Raw genomic sequence first — 25,050 nt, forward strand, 5'->3', positions numbered from 1 at the left:
AATTTGGTTTGTATTTTTATCATTATAATTGTAGTTCTGTGACAAATTTTTGTTTTAGCCGAAAAGAAATAACATATTTAAAATACAAATTCAATTTTCGGGTATTATTAACCACATACCAGGGATTAATCGTCAAAATATCCACAAAGATCACTAGACAAATTCAATAAAAATGCTAAATTCAAGCCTAAGTTCAATATTTCATAATTACTGTTCATCAATATCATGCAAGACATTCGAGGCTTTACTCAAGGTTTACAATTTTATAGGGGGGGGGGAGGGAAAACATATTTATTAGAAAATATAAAGTGTATATTTATTATTAGATTAAGTATTAAGAATACCACCCTATTTGTATTTATTTGATAGTTTTCAATGAAGTAAAGAATGCATCTTTGGAAAAATATTTTTCTGAAAAAGATATGTATAATTTTTTTTAAAGTGTCCGGTTTCATCTGTTTAAATCCTAATTTGTGTAAATAAACTTATTAAATTTCAATTTTCTACTTTAAAAACTTGAATACAATTGATTAAAAAATGACCCTTTTCATACCTTTACTAAAAATAAATCAGAATTTACGTAATCTGTTTATTCGAGTTCTATCTTCATTTAAGGGAATTGAAAGGCTTGAACTTTTGCAAATCAATAGTTTTCTTCATATTTTTAGTTTTAACATTATGAAATAGAAAGCATTTCATCAAATACTTGAAATATTTGATATGTTGAGGTTTGATTATTAGAAATTTCATAAATTTAATTATTAAAATTATTAAATATATATATATATATATATATATATATATATATATATATATATATATATATATATATATATATATATATAATGATATTTTAAATTCTTGATTTAATCCAAATTAATTTCTAAAACTTTATCTTAATTTAGCCCATAGTAAATTATTGCCTGATCTCATTCCACTTAATAATTCAACTGAAGGAAGATGTGTAAAAATTGCTGCGCAATAAATTCTACGTATCAAGTGAAAATGATCCATCCGTTGCCCTTGTCCAAGGTCAACACATGTTTTAAATTGACACGTGGCCGGAAATCCTATATTATCTAAGACTAGTGATCATTTGTTTCCTCCCTTTCATTACTTCTGCTTTTGTATCACGCTGCGCCTTCTTGTAAATAAATCATGCCTGTCTCCCGGGAGAGAATAAAACGAAATTAAAAGTCTCTTCACTGCTTATCAAACCTGCATTCTGCTTCAAACAAAATAAGCTTACATTTATATATATATATATAATTTCGGGATAAATATTAAAAAAAATTGTATGGAATGATATAAAATTTGATATTATAGTACTTATAAGATCACATCTATATCAAATGTGTTATTAATTCTCAGTAGGAATACATTTTAAATGACTATTTTCAATGAAAAAAATTAAATACTTATAATATTATAATAATAATTTTTATAATACTATTTTTATAACATTGTTTTTTATAATATTATAATTATATTATTAAAAATTAAAAAAATTATATAATTTGAAATTTATTTTTAAGATTCACAAGCTGCAAGGCCTTCAATATGAAAAAAAAATATTTTAGGTGTATACGTTTTAAAATATGTTCACCGTAATTGCTTAAATTATACTTACATATTCAGTTAATTTTGCAGAGATTTTAATAATTCTTTTTTCTGAGTATACCTGTTGTAGTATATATACTTGAAAATAATCGTATCTCAGCAAATTTTCGATTTTCTATTAAAAAGCATATATTTTAGAGACAAATATTTTAATATTTCATAAAGAAAACTAATCTTTCTATTTTTGTTAAATTTTTCACCATATATAATATCTGCTAAGGAAAAAAAAAAAAACATTTATTAACAAATCAATTTCCAAAGGTTTTATTTGTTGAGGAAATTGAAGCCCTCCTAATTTTCAAATGAAATCAAAGTAAAATCAATAGCACAAATTAAATGATATATATATTTATTGAAAAAAAATCATTTTTATAGTAATGGATTGTTACATATGCTTACAATCTCTGTTTATAGCATAAGAAAGAAAAAAAAACCATCACTGCTTAAAAATAACACTTTTCAATAATTTATTTTCAAAATAATATAAAAGTGAATATTAAAATAATATTTAATAATAATATATACACATTTAGAAATTCGCATAATAAAATAACTCAATTTTAAAACAGTAGTTGACATTTATCAATTTTTATCCACTTTATCAATCAGAGTGAGGATATCTTTTATACAATTTATTTATTACAAATTTCTAAAAACTGAAGATTCCGAAATTTATCCAAAATCCTTTGCATATTTATATACAAAAAAATCAATATAATGAACCACACTGAAAAACTTAAACTGCAATAAATGAGTTTTCTTACAGTGTGCTAATGTTAGAAACAGGATAAAAGATTTTTTTTTTAAGTTACCAAATTACAAACATACGCTATTAAGCTACAGCCAATATTAGAAACACAAAAGAGATATTTCTATCTTCAAGTTAGAAAAAAAAATATTAATGTTTCCCATCTTAAACCAAAATTGGTAACAAAACATAAAAAGAAAAAAAAGTTTCATTATTATAGAGAAATGGAAACATGTTGCAGTTCATTTTTAGAATGACAATTATTTACAAATTCTATTTTTTACTTTCTTTTATTTCTTTTCAATTTATGGGGTTGATTAGTTTCAGTTTATGGAGTTAAAATATGTGCCTGGAGAACATTCAAAGAAAATTCACCAACAAGATATAGTTTTAAAAAAATCAAACATAGTATTTTTAATTTCGAATCACATTCGTGCCTTGATCTAAAGATGAAAATTTGGAAAAACACAGATTACTATGAAATACTTCACCTTAAATTCGTCGGAGAAAATAAATGAGAAACGTTCTATGAACTTTGATTTAGATCATTCGTAATGTTAAAGAATGATCCAAAATCTTTTTCGAACTCTTCTTTCAAGGGCCCCTCACATTTTTCATGAAAAGTTATACACTTAGCCTTCACCATACTGAGCTTTAATTCAACTTTTTCCAGTCTTTCGCTCGTCATTTTATTTTGAGTTTCCAATTCATTATTGAGTTTTGGTTGTTCACTTTGGATTCGCTCAAGCGACTGTTCTCTCTCCTTTCTCTTCTTTCGAGATTTCTGAGCGGCGATGTTGTTTCTTCTTCTTCTTTCATAGTATTTCTCATCTCTTTCTTCTGGGGGTACTCGGCGAATTTCTCTGTTATCTAATTTTCCTGTGATCTTTACGTTGCTGTTCTGTGACAATGGTTCGTTGGAATTCTCTGAAGGACCGCTATCTTTACGTGAAGAATCTGAACTTAGTCCTTCAAGTGGAGAGGTCATAGTTGTGGAAGCCATTTGATGATTGTTATCTACATATGATCTATTAAATGGTAAGAAAGCACTTGAGTCAATGTTTTGGAAAGGCCGTTTCATCATATGTCTTTGCTGAGCTTGATTAACATGATTGACTTCTTGATATGAATGCATAAAGGGATGCTGTTGCATGATTTCTGAAGATTGAGAATATGACCCAGAACAGTCAGAAACTCCATAACTATGATTTGCATGATTAACCATGAATGAATCATTTATTATCCTGGAGGAATTGCCCGTTCGGATATATGGAGTAAACATCCCGGTTGAGTCATGAAATCCAGCAATTGCTGCACTCGGAGAAAGATACTGTGGTAGACGCAAGGAATGATTTTGGCTTGGGAATGTTGGCAAAATAGGAAGGTTCTCTTTCCCACCAGTTCCACTGAAAGATAGCTGTGGTATTGCCGAAAATCCCGCCACTTTCTCACCAAATTTGTGTGTCTTATTAACAAGTGCTAACTTCCTATACTTACGTGGTGGCTCGAACTCAGAATAATCACCATTTTTCTTAAATCTCTGACTTCTTTGAAGCGAGTATCTCGAAAATTCAGCTTCAGATGCCGATGGATTTACTGTTCTCTGTTGAGTATTTTCGCTTTTTTGCTCAATACTGCAATCCCACCATTTCCTCATCCAAGGTAGTACAGGATTTCGGATTTCTAAATTTTTTTCATTATACGTCTTCGACTTATTCGAATCTGCATGATTTCTGAATTCTGGAAACTGTACTTCATCAAGATGTGTTACTGTATTACCTTTATCCATACTTTTAGTATAATCAAAGGCTTGTTCTTGACCTTGTGAGGACATTTCTGTGGGAAAATAGTTGGGATATCAACAACTGAAAAGAAAAAGAAAAAACATTTCAGGATAATAAAAAATATATATACAATAATATTCATATTTAATAAATTTAAATTATTTTATCATTGATTTAAAAGCCACTTTTTATTGATCCTGGGATTTTTAATGAAAGAACTAAAAATAATTTATATGCTAAAAAAATACTATATATGTTTATGACAGCTGACATAGTGAGCTAATGACAGCTGATAGAGTGAACGTAATCACATAATAAAAGTTTATATGAAATAACATGTATGAACAACATAACAGGTGTGTTTATATACTTATATAATTTTTCAATCTGCGTATCATTTACTTTCTGCCTTTATCGGATATTTATGATATTTTGTAAATTATGCCTCTTAACATGAATTTATTACATTTTATTTACATAATGAACTAACAGGATAAATTTTTTACATATGAGGTTTACCTACAGGCAAAATTATTAAGTAAGTGTTGAACAATTAAATAATAAATAAAATTTCCTTTTCGAATTTAATATTCTTAAGGAATGTTTAAGAAATTTTAATGAAACTGAAAATCAGAATGTCACAATTTTTGTAGTTTTTGACTCACAAGTAATTAGATTCTTAGTCATTTTTAAATCATTGTACTACTCAATTTCATGTTATTTAGAATATCGTTAGTAATAGGAAAGCTAATTTTAAAAAAAAGTCTCTAAAGTAGTAAAAAAATTTTAGCAGGAGATATGCACCCATGACGAGAAGATAAAAATGATTTAAATGCTTAATTTTCATGCATATTATGAGATAAAAAAATTATTATTTTTTGTTGAGTTGAAATCTATACTTATATATAAAGCTCAATGTGTGTGTGTGTGTGTGTGTTGGCGCTCTACACAAAAGACTATTTGACCTACAGCTACCAAATTTGGCACATGTATACCTTGGAGGTCGAAAATGTGCACCTGGGGTCCCTTTTTTGGAATTTTTAATTAGAATCTTAATTATTAATTAAAAACTAACTTTCCCGCCAAAAAAATCTTTTTCATTTTCTCCACCGCCAAATGAGTAAGGGTTCAGTTTTTTTTCCCCAACAGTAATGAGGGTAGGTTTAAGATTTTTCGGCTGATTATTTCAAACGATTCTGTTTATTTTCTTAATGTTTGATGCATTAAAAATTAAACATTGTTAATTAATCGATCTTTCAGATTCATTCTGAAGTACTTTTGAATTAAAAAAAAACAGAATAAAGGAAATTAAAAATTTCTAATCTGCATAGCGTTACCCCAACTGGCGTAGAAAAACTCACGCATTTGCGTTACCGTAACTGGCGTTGAAAATTCACGCATGCTCATTGTGTTCTGATTGTTGACATGACAACCATTATCAATGGATGATTTCAATTATTTTTAGATTAGTTGCATGCTTTTGTAATTAAAGTGTATTTATGTTAGCTATATATTTTTGTATATGCTTATAGTTTTACTAGCCGCCTTTGGCGACCAGCCGGTTCGCCAATCTTAATGTTCGTTAAAATTTTAATAATTAAATATTTTATGCAATTCCAACTTTAATAGATTCTTCAGCAAAATATTTTAAAACTTCAAATTTTGATAGTCATATAATTCACTCATAATATTATAAAGCCTTCAGTCATAACGTGATATGTATCTCTCTCATTTTCTGTTACCCCTCGTAGAATTTATGCTTTAAATTAAAGTGTAAATGATTCATCTGCAATTGATATAATAATATTTTTTACTGAAACAAAGCATTTTTTTTAATAATATGATTACTGATAATAGAGTCACTGAGCGTTTAAACTTTATGGGCACTAAAGAATATCTTTCTTAATTTATGTAATATCTCAAGAATTTGTCAACAAAATTTTCGCAGATTCATCATGAACAGATCGATTAATGAACAATATTTCATTTTAAATGCATTAAACACTAAGAAAATAAAATGAATCGTTTAAAATAATCGGTCTAAAACAGGTTTAAAAAAACTACTTAAAAAACGATGTACTTAAAACTATAAGCATATACAAAAAATATATAACTAACATAAATACAATTTAATTACAAAAGCATGCAACTAACCTAAAAATAATTTAAATCATTGAAAACAGGTTTAAAAAAAACTACTTAAAAAACGATGTACTTAAAACTATAAGCATATACAAAAAATATATAACTAACATAAATACAATTTACTTACAAAAGCATGCAACTAACCTAAAAATAATTTAAATCATTGAAAACAGGTTTTAAAAAAAACTACTTAAAAAACGATGTACTTAAAACTATAAGCATATACAAAAAATATATAACTAACATAAATACAATTTACTTACAAAAGCATGTAACTCACCTAAAAATAATTTAAATCGTCTGTTGAAAGTGGTTGTCATGACAACAATCAGAAGAATGCGCATGCGTGAATTTTCTTCTGAAACTTCTTTTTCCTTTCCAGCTGTGTTGCCATAGAAACCGGCGCACAGCTGTTTACACGTTTATGTTTATCTATTCAGATTTTATAATATCTAATCAGAGTAACGGTGAATATCAGTGTGTTCGTGTTCGTCAATAAATGTTAAATTTTTTAATAACATGATTAACGAAAACAGAGTCACTGAGCATTTAAACCTTATGGGAACTAAAAAATATCTTTCTTAATTTATGTAATATCTCAAGAATTTGTCGACCAACCGGTTCGCCAATCTTAATGCTCGTTAAAATTTTTATATTTAAATATTTTATGCAATTCCTACTTTAATAGCTTCTTCATCAAAATATTTTAAAACTTCAAATTTTGATAGTCATATAAGTCACTCATAATATTATAAAGGCCTTCAGTCATAACGTAATATGTATCTCTCTCATTTTCTGTTAGCACCCGTAGAATTTATGTTTTAAATTAAAGTGGGAAGAATTAATCTGCAATTAATATAATATTTTTTACTGAAACAAAGATTTTTTTTATAATCTGATTAATGAAAATAGAGTCACTCAGCGTTTAAACTTTATGGACACTAAAGAATATCCTTTTCAATTTACGTATTATCTCAAGAATTTGTCAACAAAATTTTCTTAGATTCATCATGAGCAGATGGATTCATTAACAATGTTTACTTTTAAATGTATCAAACACTAAGAAAATGAAACGAATCGTTTAAAATAGACGGTTTAAAACAGGTTTTAAAAAAACTACTTAAAAAACGATGCACTTAAAACTATAAGCATATACAAAAAATATATAACTAACATAAATACATTTTAATTACAAAAACATGCAACGAACCTAAAAAAAATTTAAATCCAGTCGGCATCGGTTGATAATAATTCGTCAACACAATGCGAAATTCAGAACACACAGCGCATGCGTGAATTTTCAACGCCAGTTACGTAACGCAAATACGTGATTTTTTTTCTACGCCAGTTGGGGTAACGCTATGCGGATTAGAAATTTTTAATTTCCTTTATTCTGTTTTATTTTTATTCAAAAGTTCTTCAGAATGAATCTGAAGGATCGATTCATTAACAATGTTTAATTTTAAATGCATCAAACATTAAGAAAATAAACAGAATCGTTTGAAATAATCCGCCGAAAAATACTAACCCTAGCCTCATTACTGTTGGGAGAAAAAAAACCCGGAAGCCTTACTCATTTGGCGGTGGCGAAAATGGAAGATTTTTTTGGCGGAAAAGTTGGCGGTGGGGAAAATGGAAGATTTTTTTGGCGGGAAAGTTAGTTTTTAATTAATAATTAAAATTCTAATTAAAATTTCAAAAAAAGGGACCCCAGGTGCACATTCCCGACCTCTAAGGTATACATGTACCAAATTTGATAGCTGTATGTCAAATGACCTGGCCTGTAGAGCGCCAACACACACACACACACACACACACACACACACACACACACACACACACACACACACACACACACACACATTGAGCTTTATTATAAGTATAGAAGTACATTGTTTTTTAAGTAGTTTTTTTAACCTGTTTTCAACCGATTATTTTAAACGATTCGTTTTATTTTCTTAGTGTTTGAGGCATTTAAAATTAAACATTGTTAATTAATCGATCTGTTCATGATGAATCTGAGAAAATTTTGTTGACAAATTCTTGAATTATTACATAAATTAAGAAAGATATTCTTTAGTGCCCATAAAGTTTAAACGCTCAGTGACTGTTTTCAGTAATCATATTACAAAATAAATACTTTTTTTCAGTAAAAAAATATTATTATATTAATTGCAGATTCATCCTTTCCACTTTAATTTAAAGTATAAATTCTACGGGAGCTAACAAAAAATTATAAAGATACATATTACGTAATGACTGAAGGCGTTTATAATATTATGAGTGAATTATATGACTATCAAAATTTGAAGTTTTAAAATATTTTGATGAAGAAGCTATTAAAGTAGGAATTGCATAAAATATTTAATTATTAAAATTTTAACGAACATTTAGATTGGCGAACCGGTTGGTCGCCAAAGGCGGCTAATACTTAATAAATTAACAGACGATAAGCAATCTGAGAAACTTCAAAAATAGACATGTGATTTCTGAAGCCAACCAGATAAAATTGCTATGAAAATATTCTAATATACGAAAAGTTACTGCCATCTTATGGAAAATTTTAAACTCATAAAGAAAAAATAAAATGTAATGTAGCAGCCTATCAAATCAAATAATCATTTCTTTAAGATTATAAAAGAATTTCAAGAAATTAATAGAAATTAGACATGTGATAATTTAACTTGAAAATGTCAATACTATTGCATTTAGGTAACTGTGTAAAGCAATAAAACACATAATATAGCCTTCATGTACTCGAATGCATTAAATAATTTCTCAAGATTGACTTCTGAAGTGCGATTGCTTAACTTAAATCACACTGTTGCTTTTAGTCAATTTACACTCTCTTTGGAGTCGATATCAAAAGTTTAATGATAATTTGGATATATTTGGTACAATAACAGAATTAATATAAAAATATTAAGTATTATTTTTATTATGATGAAGAGCAATGTAGAGATATGGTATTTAAGGTATGAAAATTGAATTTAATAAAAAAGTACAATTTTACAATATGTAATAGACTGAAAAACTGATTTTCTACGATTTTAAACTCAGAAAAACTCGATTAAAAGTAAACACTAAATAATTTAAAAGTATTATTAAATGTCTTAAAAACTTAACGAAAAACTTTGTATTATTCTCTAAATGGTGCCGAATACTGAAAACAAGATGAAAGACTACTTTATTGAATAACGTATAATGAGTTTGAATAATTTATGAATATTCTATGAATTAGCATCATTCGAAGTTTTGTACACCGATGTTCCCCTAAGGGAGAACAATTAATTATTCTTGATGATCAAGATGTTTACTTTTCTTGTATCTTGCTTTTGCAAGATACAAGTTATGATCAGTACAAAGCAAGAATGTGGGCCAGTTTCGTTTGAAAGCTGCTATGAAGAAAACATATCCTTATATATTGTGGCTCGGAGTTCTGCCTCTAGTACACTTAATTTAATCTAATTTTTTTGAATAACATAATTTGCTATAACTTCTTTTATTCGAGATTGAGTTGTTCAGACACATTGTCAGATTTGAGTCACTATATTTTAATGAAAATATAAATTCCCTCTCGATCTGTTTAATGCTATGAAAAACAGCCACGTGGAAAATATGTATATTTATATCTTTTAAATTGCACTTAACGAATATATGATCAATGTTAACATAATATATTTTCTTATGCTAAGACTGTAATTACAGAAATCAAGACAATAACGTATATGCAGCAGTATTATATCACAACAACATTATTTTAAAACATATTCGTGCCCGCAATGTTAAGGCAATATCAGTTGAGAAATAATAAAACACCTGAAAATGCATTTTCCATATTCCTTAAACAAGCATTACATTTTGAAGTTTATCAGAATGTGCGACAGACTTGAGACACACTTAACAAGGGGAAAATGGTTATGATATTAACAGCAATTTTAAAATTTTCAGAAGTAGAAACAAATTTCACGTTTTACCATTTGATATATTTTATTAGTTAGTGAAATAGCAAATTAGTTTGGTTTCAACGTTATTAATAAAATTTTTCTGGAAAAAAAAAAACATGGTATCAGATTCGTAAGTATGATAAATATACTTTAGAATTTCAAAAACTTTTTTGGACTTTAGAATTCAAAGACTCATTACTTTAGAATTTCAAAGACTTTTTTAGACTTTACAATTCAAAGACTCATTACTTTAGAATTTCAAAGACTACTTTAGAATTTCAAAGACAATTTTACAAAACTGCAAATTGATTCTGAGTGTAAACATTTTTTTTCTTCTTATAATTGCATAATTTTATTTTTTATTATATTTTCATGCATTAATAACATATCAATTTTTTGAAAAATAATTCCTTTTTTTTAACGTATTCAAGTTGCTTTTTAAATATTTTCTCACAGACAAATAGTTTCCTTCGCCTCCAATTTCCCCTCCTTCACAAACTTCAAAACACTCAAACACTCAAAAAGGATTAATTTCCCCTGATTGTTAATTGATGCATTATTTTAATATTTAAGAAAATTTTCATCTAGGTCTAGTTTCATAATCAAATATCATGGAGGCTAAATTATTTTTGTTAAAAGTTGCAAGTATGAGAGACACTGATCTCAACTTCAGTAGCAAATAGAAAAATTCTTATATATTTAGAACTATCTTAATATATGGCAGTTTTTTTTTTTTAATTTTGTAGAATCATTTCTGAACTATTGTGTGTTCTCCCACGTATGTATACTTAAAGGTTTTGTCATATATGAAATAGCAGAAAATATTATAACTTTTGATGAATGTTTCGAGGAAAGTAGCGTTATATTAAACTCTGAAATCAATATATTAGAAAGCGATAACAGGTATAAGTTACCACGTAAGCTATTAAAAATTCTTATTTAACAAACTCTTATGGAATTTTCAAGCTCAATTCATAAATTTTTAATTCAATTTTTTATTCAAAATGCATTAATTAAATTTTTAATTACAAATAATTAAAAATTATTATTACTTGATAATATTAAATAAACTGCTAAGAAATATAATAAAAAAGGTATATACTAAGGTTGGGCATAAGGATAAATGTTATTTTATCATATAGTTGAATATCAATATTAATCGACGAATTTAAATTAATTAAAATTAATTCAATTAAAAAATAAATTTAAGATCTGGTTTCATATTAAAAATATTATGGAAGCTAAATATTTTTGTTAGAAAATTATGTAAACCATAACCTTATACAACCGGGTTTATTTTTTTTTTTCTTTTGGAGATGAGAAAAAAAAAATCAGATTCATAAGATTATAACCAAGATTTGCTTCTGGTGCAAAACTGTGGCAAGAAATAAGATGATAGTTTAATCTCCCATGTTATTATTATTTTTTTTTAGTTGACACTTTCAGGCATAGAAATATTATGATAATTTACAAGGATTTGCATTATTACTCAGCAAAATAATTTGATCCATATTTTAATGTCTAATTAATATAATTGGCGATTCTTCTTTTTTCAAACTTTTGCAAAAAAGAGAAAAAAAAATTTCTTTTTAAATTTATTTATTATTTGAAAAAACTTTAACGTAAAAAAAGAAAAAAAAAACTTTATTTTTTGCAATAGCATAGTTTCCAAAAAAGATTCTTTCAAATACAAGAGAATATCATTGAATAATGTTCATAAAGCACTGTTACTTGCACTAAAAAATGTTCATTCAAAAACAAAATTAAAAAGAAACTGTGTTGTTCTAAGCACAATTTAGAATATCCACATCTTTGGGATACTTAAGAGCATGCATTATAAAATTGCTAACTAACTAACATTAATAAAATCTTGAAAATCATCAAACATTTTTTTTTTTCTGACTAACTACTTTTATACCATTTTCAACATACCTTTGAAATGATTTTGAACTTACAACATATTTTCATTTTACAATTTAGAATTGCAATTTCAATAACTTTTTCAATATTTTCCGCAATTAAAACTAATACATAATCATTTAAATCTATTGTAATTGATTTCACTGCCACCCTATTGAATTTGAAGTCTCTGCTTTCATTATGGCGTGGGCGATCAAGAAAATTAAATAGTGAATAAATAAATAAATAAAATCTTTAATTTTTAAAGCAAACGTATGCCATATTCATTTTTATTAACATAATAATCTATTTAAATACGATAGTAATTATGACATATTTATTAATGTCTCTTGCATTAATATTAATTTAAAAGAGAAATAAAAATATATCTTTCAGGAATTATATTTTTTATCTTTTGTTGTTTGTTGTTGAGAAGGGAAAAAAAATGCAATTGCATCAATTATTTTTCTGGACAAGTAAATTACATTTATACTCAGTAAAAAGGTTTTTAAAAAACGGGCTCAGCGTTATTCACAATTATCATACTAAAAATAAAGAAATGACCAAGGGAAAATTTTCATATTGAAATAGTTTTATTATAATAACTTAGCAAATGCTTTTAGTACCAGAGCTCATATATAATTTTTATTTACTTCTTCCCCTTTTGTTTGTGGTCTTAAGAATACAGAATAAAAATTTCGTCAAGATTTCATATTTTTATAACAGTTCCTCATATGTGGATAATATAGATGATTGTGGTGTATTAGTAACAATCCAAGGATATGTAGAATTGCCAAATGCGAATTTAAAAAAAAAAGCCAAGAGAGGCCGAATTTTTATTTATCAATTGAAATAATTAGTTTTTTTTAATATTATTTGGAAATACGTTTTTTCAGGGAAAAAAATTGTTACATACTGATATATGTACAATAACTGTATTATTATTAAAAAAAAATCAGCGAAGTAAAATACAGTTCATTTCGGCATTAAATAGATTGGAAGTTTGTAACTTGAAAAAATCTCAAACCATGTTTTAACCAAAAATTTACTTTCGTATTATATCATTTGTTATCATCATTTGAGAATACTACCTAAAAATAGTTTTAATAATTCAAAAAAGTAGAAAGCTAATAATTAACAAAAATAAATTCGATTCTAAATTTTTCAGAAATAATTTTATCATGAGTTTAATAAAATTTAATTAAATCATTTTTGAAAAATTTAAGAACGTTCATTTTTTACATCTGATATTTATTATTTCATTCATTACTTATTTAAATCGAAATACAAAATAGTTTATATATTTTTCGATTTATATATTTTTAAAAACTTCTTTTAAACCTTAAGGGGAAAAAGCTCTAGAGTATTAATTGTTTTATATCAAAAATTATTGCCCTTAATTTTTGAAGTAGACACTTCACTAAGCATAAAATAAAAATCTCAATATATATATATATATATATAAACAACATTTTTAGTGAGTTATTAAAGATTCTAACCACTTTCTAGAAATTAATTATACAATTTATCGAACCATTCGGTTAGAAAAATATATAGAAATAAATATACAGAAATATACAGATACAGAAATATACAGATACAGAAAAAATATACAGAAATATACAGATACAGAAATATACAGATACAGAAAAAATATACAGAAATATACAGATACAGAAAAAATATACAGAAAAATATATGTATATAGTCCAACAAAAATTGTTTTCTTAGTGAAAGGAATATTTTCTTTTTTCAACTATTACAGTACTGTTGATAATGTAATCGTTATTTTGGAGGAAAGTTTTTCGTTCATATGTTGCTAATAAGTCATTTAAAAATTACTTCATGCAAAATTTTGAAAAATACAAAAGCTTTTTGTATCCAGTTACTTTGCCTTATATTATATTTTAAAAAAATAATTTTTAAAACTAGTAATTATAATTAAGATTTTTTTTAGTACAAAACGGTGATAAAAAATACAATGCCAGTTTAATCTCCCATGTTTTTGAGGGAGGGGGTTACACTTTCAGATTTAGAAATCATAAGATAATTTACAAGGATTTATACTATTGTTCTGGAAAATAATTTGATCCATATTTTAATGCCGAATTAATATAACTAGCGATTCTTATTTTTTCAAACTTTTTTTTTTTTTTAAAGTTTCTTTCCTTGTTGGACTTGCATTTTCCTTGTTGGAAAAAAATGCATTAACGTAGAAGGGGGGAGGGGGCTTTTTTTTTACAATAATAGGTTTTCAAAAAGGATTTTTTAAAAATATAGATAAATAGCATTGAATAATGCTCATAAAGAACTGCAACAATAACTGCATAAAAGCATGTTCATACAAAAACAAAATTAATCCCGAACTATATTAGCACAATTGTAATGGTCTGTAAGTACAATTCAGAAAGTTCATCTCTTTGGGATAATTGGGAAGAACATGTATATATATATATAACACTAACGTACGTGGCACACGCTTCTTACTTATTACGGAATGGTAGCAATAAAATGTAAACATATCGATGTACGAAACTTCATTCTTTATTCAGCATTTTTACAGCTGCATTTAATTCAATACTTCATTAATTAAATAAAATTATTATATTATAAATGTTATTCGCTTCATTCAGCCAGAAGATGTAAAAGAAATCAAGAAATAAACGTTTATTGGGAAGTTTAACAATCGAGAGTGAAAATAGGCTTAACAATTACTATGTACACTTGCTATGACTTACCCACTGGGAATAGATGATTTCAAGAATCATTAATTTCGCAAAAAGATATTTGCATTATCTTAAAACTCAAAAAAATTATTTCTTTAGTGATATTGATTTCATTTCTGTACAGTTTTCTTCTTTACTTTTAATAAATTCTTCAAGTTTAATTTATTTCGCTGACATTAATAATTGTTTGAGAATCAGGATTACTGTTTTAAATTCGTATCGTTAGTCCAAAATCAACCATAAGGAAGAAAAAGAATTAAAAAAAAATAGTAAGCAAAAGAAAAAAAAAATTCACAACTGATCAAAAATATAAACTGATTAATTTGAATGTACCTCATTTATTAAAGCTCATCAAAGTCGGTCTGTATGTACGAAGAAGTCGACTGCGGATGACGGTACGTTCTCGGACACTGGAACCCTAAACCAAAACTCTATTGAAAATTAATCCCAAATCTTTGCAGACGTATCTATTTGTATAATTCAAAAACGAAAATAAAATAAAATAGGCGGGTCATATTGACGAAATAGCGAGGGCATTGGATAGAAAGCCTGAGTAATCAACCAATGGCGATTCCCTTTTCCTTCTTATCTCAACCATTTCTTGTGGCAAACCTTGACCCATCAGCTAACTCTTCACTTTAGTAAAGTTCTCCCAAAAGGTGATTAAAATGTACGAAATTTGATATATTATTTTGTGACTATGATTGTAATTCTGTGTCAATAAGCGGTTTTAATCGGTCGCAAAAAGAGTGCCCAAAATATACTAAATTTGGCTTTTTGGTGCGTTTGTATTATTTGCAACCAACGTGTAATCACCAAAAAAAGTCGCCAAAGATTTCACGATAAGAATTTCTTTCGTAACTATTGTTCGCCAATGACATACGGTAAATATATGCCAATTTAAAATCATTTGAGAATGCGGGGAAGTTCCTGAGTGGCTATTATCTCTGACAAAGGCAAATTTGTGAGTGGTCGAGGGCAGTCTATAGGTCAAGGGTGATCTTTAATAAAGTCGAATTATTTTTAAATCCCCATTTCAAAAACCATGTTAAAAAATCGATCAAATACTTTCTAATTTTTATGAAAAAAATTTAAGAATTCTACAAAAAGCAATATTATTAATAAATAAAATCGTGTTGTTATCTGATTTTCCGTAGGAACATGATGCGTTAAAAAATGTTTAAAAACAAAAATTACGAAATTTTTTAAATTTTATTTTAAATTTTTTTTTTGAATTTATAATTATTTAATATAAATATTATGGCATTGAGAAATCAATTTTTTTTTCAAGTTTATTAACAGGTTAATCAATGATCTTAAATCAAATTTTATTATATTATTCTAGTAAAGGTGTCTCCAATAAATGTACAAACTTTCTAGTGAAACGCATTCTGATAATAAACACATTATTTAAATTTTTATTGTCTTAATGTACTGAATATTTTCTTTATTGTTTAGAATGTTGACGAAATCCTTGTTTAACAGAAAAGGGTTTCATTATATTAAAGGTATGTACTTAAAACATTCACTTACTTATAATAGGTTCTTTGAACTATATCGGATATTTTGAAAAAAATGATTTTGAGATACTGATATATCAAAGAGAGGCATTATGATATGTATTTTTTTGTTTAATATCTTTCATCTTCTTTTCAATGAATATATTTCATTTACATCATTTCTTGGTGCAAATTAGATTAGATTATTATCTTAGGGCTGCTTTTCTTGTTTTGGATTCTTATATTACTGACATATACAGACAATTTTTCGAAATTCTAAAACATATCTTATAAATAACCGTCTTTAAATTCAAAATAATACAGTAAAGCATCAATTTAAATTTATTATTGGGTATATATAAAAATTCCAGTCACTTTTTCCAACTTTGAGCCATTCAAAAATGGATTGCGTAACTAAATTCAAATATACGAATTAATAGTTATTAACAACAGTTAATACCCAAATTAATAATTATTACATTTATTAATAAATTAACTCATAGGAAATTTTTTCCTTACTAATTTCCTTCCTTTTCTTATACAAAAATTATATGCATCAGTTATTCGAATTTTAAGAAAATTGGATTTTCAATTCAAACATTTCAAACAAATTGTTAGAATACAACTGCCATGACTAATAATTCAATATTAAAAAAACTTATGATTAAAATTATTAGTCATCTGGATATTTTGACTTTGATATTGTCATAGAAATTACATTATATTATTTGTGTTTTTAATGAAAATATGTTTATCGTAGTAATTTAAGAATTCATGTTGTCATGAAAAATCTGTAATTGTTAAAATGTTTACATTTTTATCATTTAATATTTATGCAAAATTAAAAATATGTAATCCATTATTATAATAATGTAACCAAAAAATAAGTAATTAATTATCATGACAATGTAATCAAAATATTTTCACATGTTTGAAATCGTCTGAGAAAATTCTTTCTGCTAAACTTCAAGCATATGAATTCCTTTTTTAAGTAAAATAATTTCAAATACAGAAATAGCACAAATAATGAATAACCATATATAGGACAATCATTCCCTTCACCAGAAAAATGACACTGATTGAAGATACAATCCAAATAATTGGACACCAATCATAGACAATACCAAGAAGATAATTACTTTGCTTTTGGATTATAACACAAGAGAGAATAACACAATATTTATTTATTAGTAATTTGAAGATTTTCTGTAAATATTGTTGATATATAAGGTTAAATCCATGAAAAAGCCAATTGTAAAGTTTGTTGGATATTTTTTTTAAATCTTTATTTCTGTAGATACATTTTTCACAGATCTATGCCGCTATCTTTTATTTGATTTCCTGCCATCATTTAAAGATTTTTTTTTTAATTGTTCGATCTTATTCGGAATTCTTTTCATTTCGCTGTAAAATAAATTAAAAAAATGCTATCACAGATAGATTTTTCTTAGTGTTTAGATTTGGGCTATCCCATATAGTTAGTAACATTGATATTAGCAGTATTTTTATAAGAAGATTTATAAGACAATTTTTTTTTCAATAAAACTGATAATGCCTGGTCAGAATATATATATATGACAATTCAACTTGCGCGAGGTTAATACAAAATATATATCTGAATTTTCGCTATAAATAATATAAAAATTACAGGACATTGACTGTCACGAGATTTTTGAGGCATGCTTCATCAGAAAAAAGCTTGGGAAAAACATATTTACTTACAAATTTGCTTGTTAATCAACTATACGTGTTAACAAAAAACACAAACTTGATTATGTCTTTAAAACTTTTCAGTTAATAAACGAACGTGCAATCTGCTTTGGCTTAACTTTCCTAATTCAGACTTTTTTCCCTGATAGCAGTTCTTTGCTTAATGTTGCAATATCAATAAACCGAAATTGACAGATTTCTTTCTGTTGTCATTTTTTTATGTAAATGCTAACGATAACGCTATTATCTGTCAATTAATGATTTTAAAAATTGTTATGAGAAAAAATATTTGTAAGACTACATCATTATGAAGTTAAAACTTATGAAGACGATTCATCCTCTTTGTATTTAAAAGTTAGACGAAATGTTCTGTTGGATGCGAAATATTACATTAATCATGCGTGATGATATCATACTGAAGAACTTAGAAGAATATGAGCAACTTAAATTGATAAGAAACGAAATCCTAATTTTAAGGGAAATGGTAGTCGCTAAATGTGGCCAACATGTTTATAAAAAGCAGACGATAAAATATTAGTATTGTTTTGAATTACTTTCAACATAATCATTTATGCATGGAATATTTTTCTTTTATTTAACGAATAAAAATCAATATATTATTTCATTGGAAACATTCCGTACCTGCTTTTTTTAATCCAATTTTTTGTATTGATGATTTTAAGTTTAAATAAATTCACTTTATTTCTAATACTGAATTTCTTTTTCGAAATGGATGTCAAATTTTAGGGTCAAACTAACGATGCAATTTTTTGTTTGATTCTTTTTTTTTATCCTTTAAATACCATTCTTTTTTTTAAATATAAATTTCGAAAAAAGTTAACTTTATAAATCATTAATATATTTCAGATAATTGTAAATTCAGGGGGCTTCAGACTTCAGAAAGAATACACTTTTAAATTCGTTCTTGTTTGTGACATTTCAGGGTCGTTCCTTATAATCACATATTAACCCTCAGGCTATCTGCAAAAACATGACCATTAAATTTGTCCAGTTTAAATATATTATCAAAACAAATCTGTCTTTCTAAACGTATAAGATATTGAGTATCAGAATATAATGAATTGAGTAAGTTTTTGATCATTTATAGACAAAGAAAAGTTCATTGACTTGTATTAGAGGTGACCTTTATTACTTCAATGAAGGTTATCATGATTCACCCTTGAATGATAATGCAAAGATTGTGGAAATTGTGGTAAGAAAGAGGACTAATTAACATAATCAATCAACACATCACATGACACCACAATGACAAGGTGCCCTTAACCATATCTTATCTATAACCCTACTCAATGTTAACTTTGACGTATTGTGATGTCAATGTCCCTTTTCTTCTGAAAAATGTCTATGGATTCAAATTAGAATTTGTATTCAATGTTTAAAGCGTATTACGAAAACAAAATATATAGTTTCCTTTTTATAACTTGTTAACAAAAATACTGTAAAACTAGTTATTCGTGTAAGCTTCGTACACTTTTATTATTACCCTGCGTTATTCTGATCTCAATCTTTTGTTATAAAAATATGAACTACACGTAAACTAGAAACAAGTTGTTGGTTAAATAATTAATATAGGACAACCTGAATCAAGCATTATCGTAATTTGATTAGATTATGCAGATTAAATACAAAAATTGCATGGAAAATTTCTATTTACAAAGTGTGACACATTTTAAAGAAATATATATATATATATATATATATATATATATATATATATATATATATATATATATATATATATATATATATATATATATATACCAAACATACAAGACACCTTTCAAAAATGTCACCATCTAAAAAGCATTTATAATTGGTATACAAAACAGTACAGAGTATATTAAAAAAGCTATCTATTCGAAAATTTATAGTTGAATTCTTCCAATTTATATTGCAAGAAATAATTTACGCAATTTTTTAAAATTATATTTAATCTCTTAATTGTAACAGAATTTCAGCTGCAAATGATACTTAGCAAGGGAATTTAATTTTTACATTTTTCTAAGATGAATTTTTTTTTTTTTTTATATTTATAAATGAGACTACATTAATAAATACAAAATTTGTAAAATTAACCTCACCAAAAAAAAATAAACTATAAATTTGAAAAACTGTAAACGTTTCATTATTTCTCTTACTACCCAAAGTGAAAATGAGTACAAACTTATGGAGGAAAGTGTGCGAAATAAAAATTTGAACATAAAAGTAGTCATGAACTCACTCTTCATTGTTTTTAAGCATGAAGGAATATAATTAATATTTTTAAAGTTATATCATCTGAAGAAACAACGATTATTTTATAATTGCCCCATATTATTTGTATCTGCCCCACCATCATTGTATTTCCTTTTGATTGAATTTCATATATTATATATTGAATTTCATTTTATTATATATATATATATATATATATATATATATATATATATATATATATATATATATATGCTAGCGTACTGGGCGCAGAAATCTTTTTTATTACTCATTGCTAAATGACAACAGTGAAATCGAAATACACTGCTATATGAACTTCTTAGATTGCTTTAATGTACATTTTTTAGATGCATTTATTCAATGCTTCAATAATTATTAAAGCTGCAATATATTACAAATTCCCTGAAGATGGCTGGCATTTCATCCAGTCAGAGATAATAAGATAAAAAAAAAAAAAAAAAAAAAAAAAAGAGGAAATTAAGAAATAGACGACAGCATAAAATTTATTAAGAGCCAAAATAGACTTCACCATCGCCAGATGGTAATTGCATTGACTTAACTATTCAATATTAATCATTTACAAAGTGAATAATCTAGATAAACAAGCTGTCACCAAACTCGTGTAGTATTTATATATTTATGGATTGAAGTACAAACTATAAAAATTAATATTTATGATGTAAAAAGAAAACTGGAAATCATAAAATAAGGATAAATAAAAAGTTACTTGATTTTACAGCGGGAAAACTATAATTGGTCACTCAGGCATGCCATTTATTCACACGATTAATCTGACTAACCGGATCGTCGCCGCCACTGCAACACTGGTTGGAACTAAGGATGAAGCCACAGGTTCATCACCGGCCACGGTAAAACCTTTCCCGTGGGAAGCACGTTCCGTCATTGGAGGGAAGTAACCGACCCCTGCCCATTTCTGTGCCATCTGGATAACGAGAGCCAATCACATGCCGGAAACATGTCTGAGGTGCCCCCGGTGGGAGTTACAAGGATTAAAATAAAGAGAGGGGAATAAAATAAGGGGATAAAATATACTTATGAGGGGACAAAAATACAAATTATATAATTTTTCAAGGCAAATATTAGTATCACAGAAACTATCGAATATTTTTCACAAAATATTTTCAAAACTATGTTTTTGTTGTATTCTAAAACTATCTTACGATGCATTACCAACATTTTCGGTAGCTCATTTAATCTACTTCTAAATAGAAATTTTAACCTTCGATTATAATTAGAATATAAATTAGACCAACTTCAGAAAATATACTAATACTCCACTCCCCATTGCATTTTTGAGAGAGCATAAGCTAAAGTTTTGGGTGGTCTTCGGTTCTTTAAAAATTACGAAGAAAAATGGGAAGTCAAAAACTTTCCTTCCTTGAAATCCCCTCTTAAAAAGAGGAAACCGGGCAACATTGTACCACGCGGTTACAGTGGAGATAGCAAATGTAGGTACAGTATGATTTTTTCATCCTCAGTCAACATTGGTAGTGTACCGAAGATAAAAGATCTGCTTTTTATTTAACTAGCGTAATCAAGCAAGCGTTTTGGTTTGGAGCCATCTAAGACTGGCACCTGGGGCTTGCATCGCCCATCCTTTTAAGCAGTACAATACGTTTTTCGGTTTATAATGATTAGAAATTAGAGATTTAAATCCTACTAAAAAATTCTTCTTGAAAATACTCAACAAATTATAAGCATAAAATTCTTCTTTGCTCAATTTAGAGTTTTCTCTTTGTAATTTCACTAACAACCAAGAATAAATTTATCTGAACTTTTAGGCATGTCAGAGAACTGAATTTTGATTTAGAAATCAGATGTCTAAGTATTACTTTTATATGGAATTGAAATATATCCAATGGGTTTCATTTAAATATCCCACAGCATCTTCTAACTTTCTCAAATTATTCAAGTGTTATTAGATGCCTTTTAAAAAATAAAATAATTAAATTTTAAGTCCATAAAAAAGTAGATCTTTATGCGCTATGGCAAAATTAGTTTAAATTAAAATTCTTTCAACAAGTGAACTCTCTAACTGCTAAATGATGAAAAGTTGTAGTAAAACTTTTTTAGAGCACATAAAATGATTAGGATATGTATAATATTTTTCCGTTTTCTAGAAATTTATTTTAATTAAATAATTTTAATTTAATTAATTCTTTGAAAATTATTTTAAATAATTTATTTTATTTATTGCCCAAAAATATGTATACGAAAGCATACTGACAATACACATGTAAAATATCTAAATATATCTATTTGCCATAAGATCCTATGAAACCAATTTGCTTTTAAGCCACTGCATCTGATAAAGGACTAAGGTAAGCACTTTAAAATACCTGAAAAAATGCTAATTGAATATATACGTAACAGATTATTATTAAGTGATTGATTGATTATTATTGATAATAAATGTAATTATTAATATTAAACAAAATTTTTAATTAATATTCATTGATTATAATCGATTAATCACATTGGTTGTGACATATACACAATTGAAATTAAAACAATCAAAGTATATCTGACCGTCATATTAGCATCTTATCTTCATAAGAAAGAAATACAATATAAATATCAAAGCAAAATCTTATTCAAAATCGAATTCTGATGCAGCCATTTTCATTTTTAAGAAGTTCAGCTTCATTGTAATAACTACGAAATTTGAATTTAATGTTTAAAATTCTTTGAGAGCAATAATAGCTAGAAGAAGAACCATGCTTTCTCTCCGATATCAAATCTTATTAGAAACTGTCTGAAAGCACAAACCTCATTTCATCTGAAGCTTTTCAATGAAGCTTTGTAATGGGTAATTTCATGAAAATCTTTTTCCGTAAAACTTTGAAAATGGAGAAGGAAAGGGAGAGGTTCTCTGAATATTTGATCTGACCGGATCTCTGGAAAGGGATAGAAAAGGCTGACTTCTATTACGTGTACAATGATGCTCAAAGGGTTATGCGAAATTTATCGCAAAGGCTGATATTAAAGTAATTGTCTATGTGCAAGATTAGGGGAGAATCTATTTTGGTTAAGTTCAAAAGGTTTGAAAGCTATGCCTTGAATATATTCCCATAAAATGTGAAATCTGCATTTTTGAAAGGTTATTAATAAGGAAATAGTGGACGTACTCATAAGGGGAAATTGAGAATCAGCAAAATTATCAAATCTATTGATGATTTTTGCTGATTTAAAAATTTACTGATTTAAACTATACATGTATATAATAAAGAAACTAGGTCGCACTGTGATGTGCAAGTTCATTTTCAGTTAACCCTTTAAAGGGCCATTTTTTTTTCAAGTCATATTATGTTAAAATATTTTTAGGCTTGCAATTAAAATAAGAAAAGGGATTCATTTAACTAATTAGATAAATTTAATTTGATTAATTAATTAATTTTTTTAATTAATAATTAAGTAACAAATCAAGAAACATCATTTTGTGTGAGATAAAGAACTGAAGTATCTAAGTTTCTTTCTTTCTAAGAAAAAATTTGTCAGAACTAATGCCAACCTACATAATTTCATACAAAGATTGATAAATTTGGTGGAAAGCATATTTACCACGGCCCTAGAAAGGGTTAATTGTACTTTTAACAGAAAACTAGAAGCTTATATTCCATGAAAGATTTATTGTTGTATTTACAATTAATCTTTGAAAATGATACAGGAATTTGTGACTTAACAACGGTAAGTGTTTGTCCGAGTAAATTTGCTTTTACACTCCACCTTTCTGTGGTTGTCAAGGTCATAGGATGGGTAAATGCCACCAAAGGTATTTCATTAAGATTTTTATTTAATTGTTTGTCTTACGGTTTCCGACTGTATTCGAACCAAATTTTAAGAAAATGGTAATAAGAACTCTTTATATATCTAATGGATCTATCTAATTTTCTAAACTATCAAGAATATAATAGACTGCAATATAAAAGTTAATTAATGAATAAATATTTTATAAGTTTTTGAAGTTGTTTATAGTTTTTTTTATCAAAATTAATCTGTTTTAAACTAAAAGTGACCGTAAAATATGACGAATGAAACTCCCTTAAAATATCTAATCTATTATAAAAGAAAGGGAAGGTATATATGAAGAGTTTTGGCACATGCATATGGAATTTCAATATATTTTATTGAATTGTTTATGGAAAAATCAGATATTTGTGAAACAATCAGTAAAAATGCATTCTTTAGAAAATGCATTTAACATTGTACTTATACATTTCTTAATTTAAATACACGAAAAACATAACTTATTTTTTTGGGTTGACTGAAATAACCATGCAACCCCCCTCCCCCCCAAAACGCAGCTAAGATAAAGATCTGTAATGTTATTGTTGAAAAATATTAACGATAAATATAGGCTGAATTATTTACTTTCAGTTTAAAATATCACTCTGATTTCGGTTTCATCTTTTGTATATTATTGAAATTGCTACATCTATAGGTCTATCTTATATAGGTTGGAAAAAAAGACTATTTTCGAATCTCAAATTTGGGTTTTATTTTTAAGTCGTAAAATAAAATTCAAATTTTTCGCTGAAAAGCACCTTTTTAACAGAATAAATACCTAAGTATCAATATCACTTGCTAAGGGATTGCAATGCTTATGTAATCTAATGTATGTTGAATTGAGAGACTGTTTAAATTTTAAAGTAGCAATATGAACTATATGTGTATCAATGTATTTTGATTCTACAAGGGTGAAAAGTAGATTTTTAG

This window comes from Argiope bruennichi, chromosome 8 (assembly GCF_947563725.1).
Source record: "Argiope bruennichi chromosome 8, qqArgBrue1.1, whole genome shotgun sequence".
Lineage (NCBI taxonomy): Eukaryota > Metazoa > Arthropoda > Arachnida > Araneae > Araneidae > Argiope > Argiope bruennichi.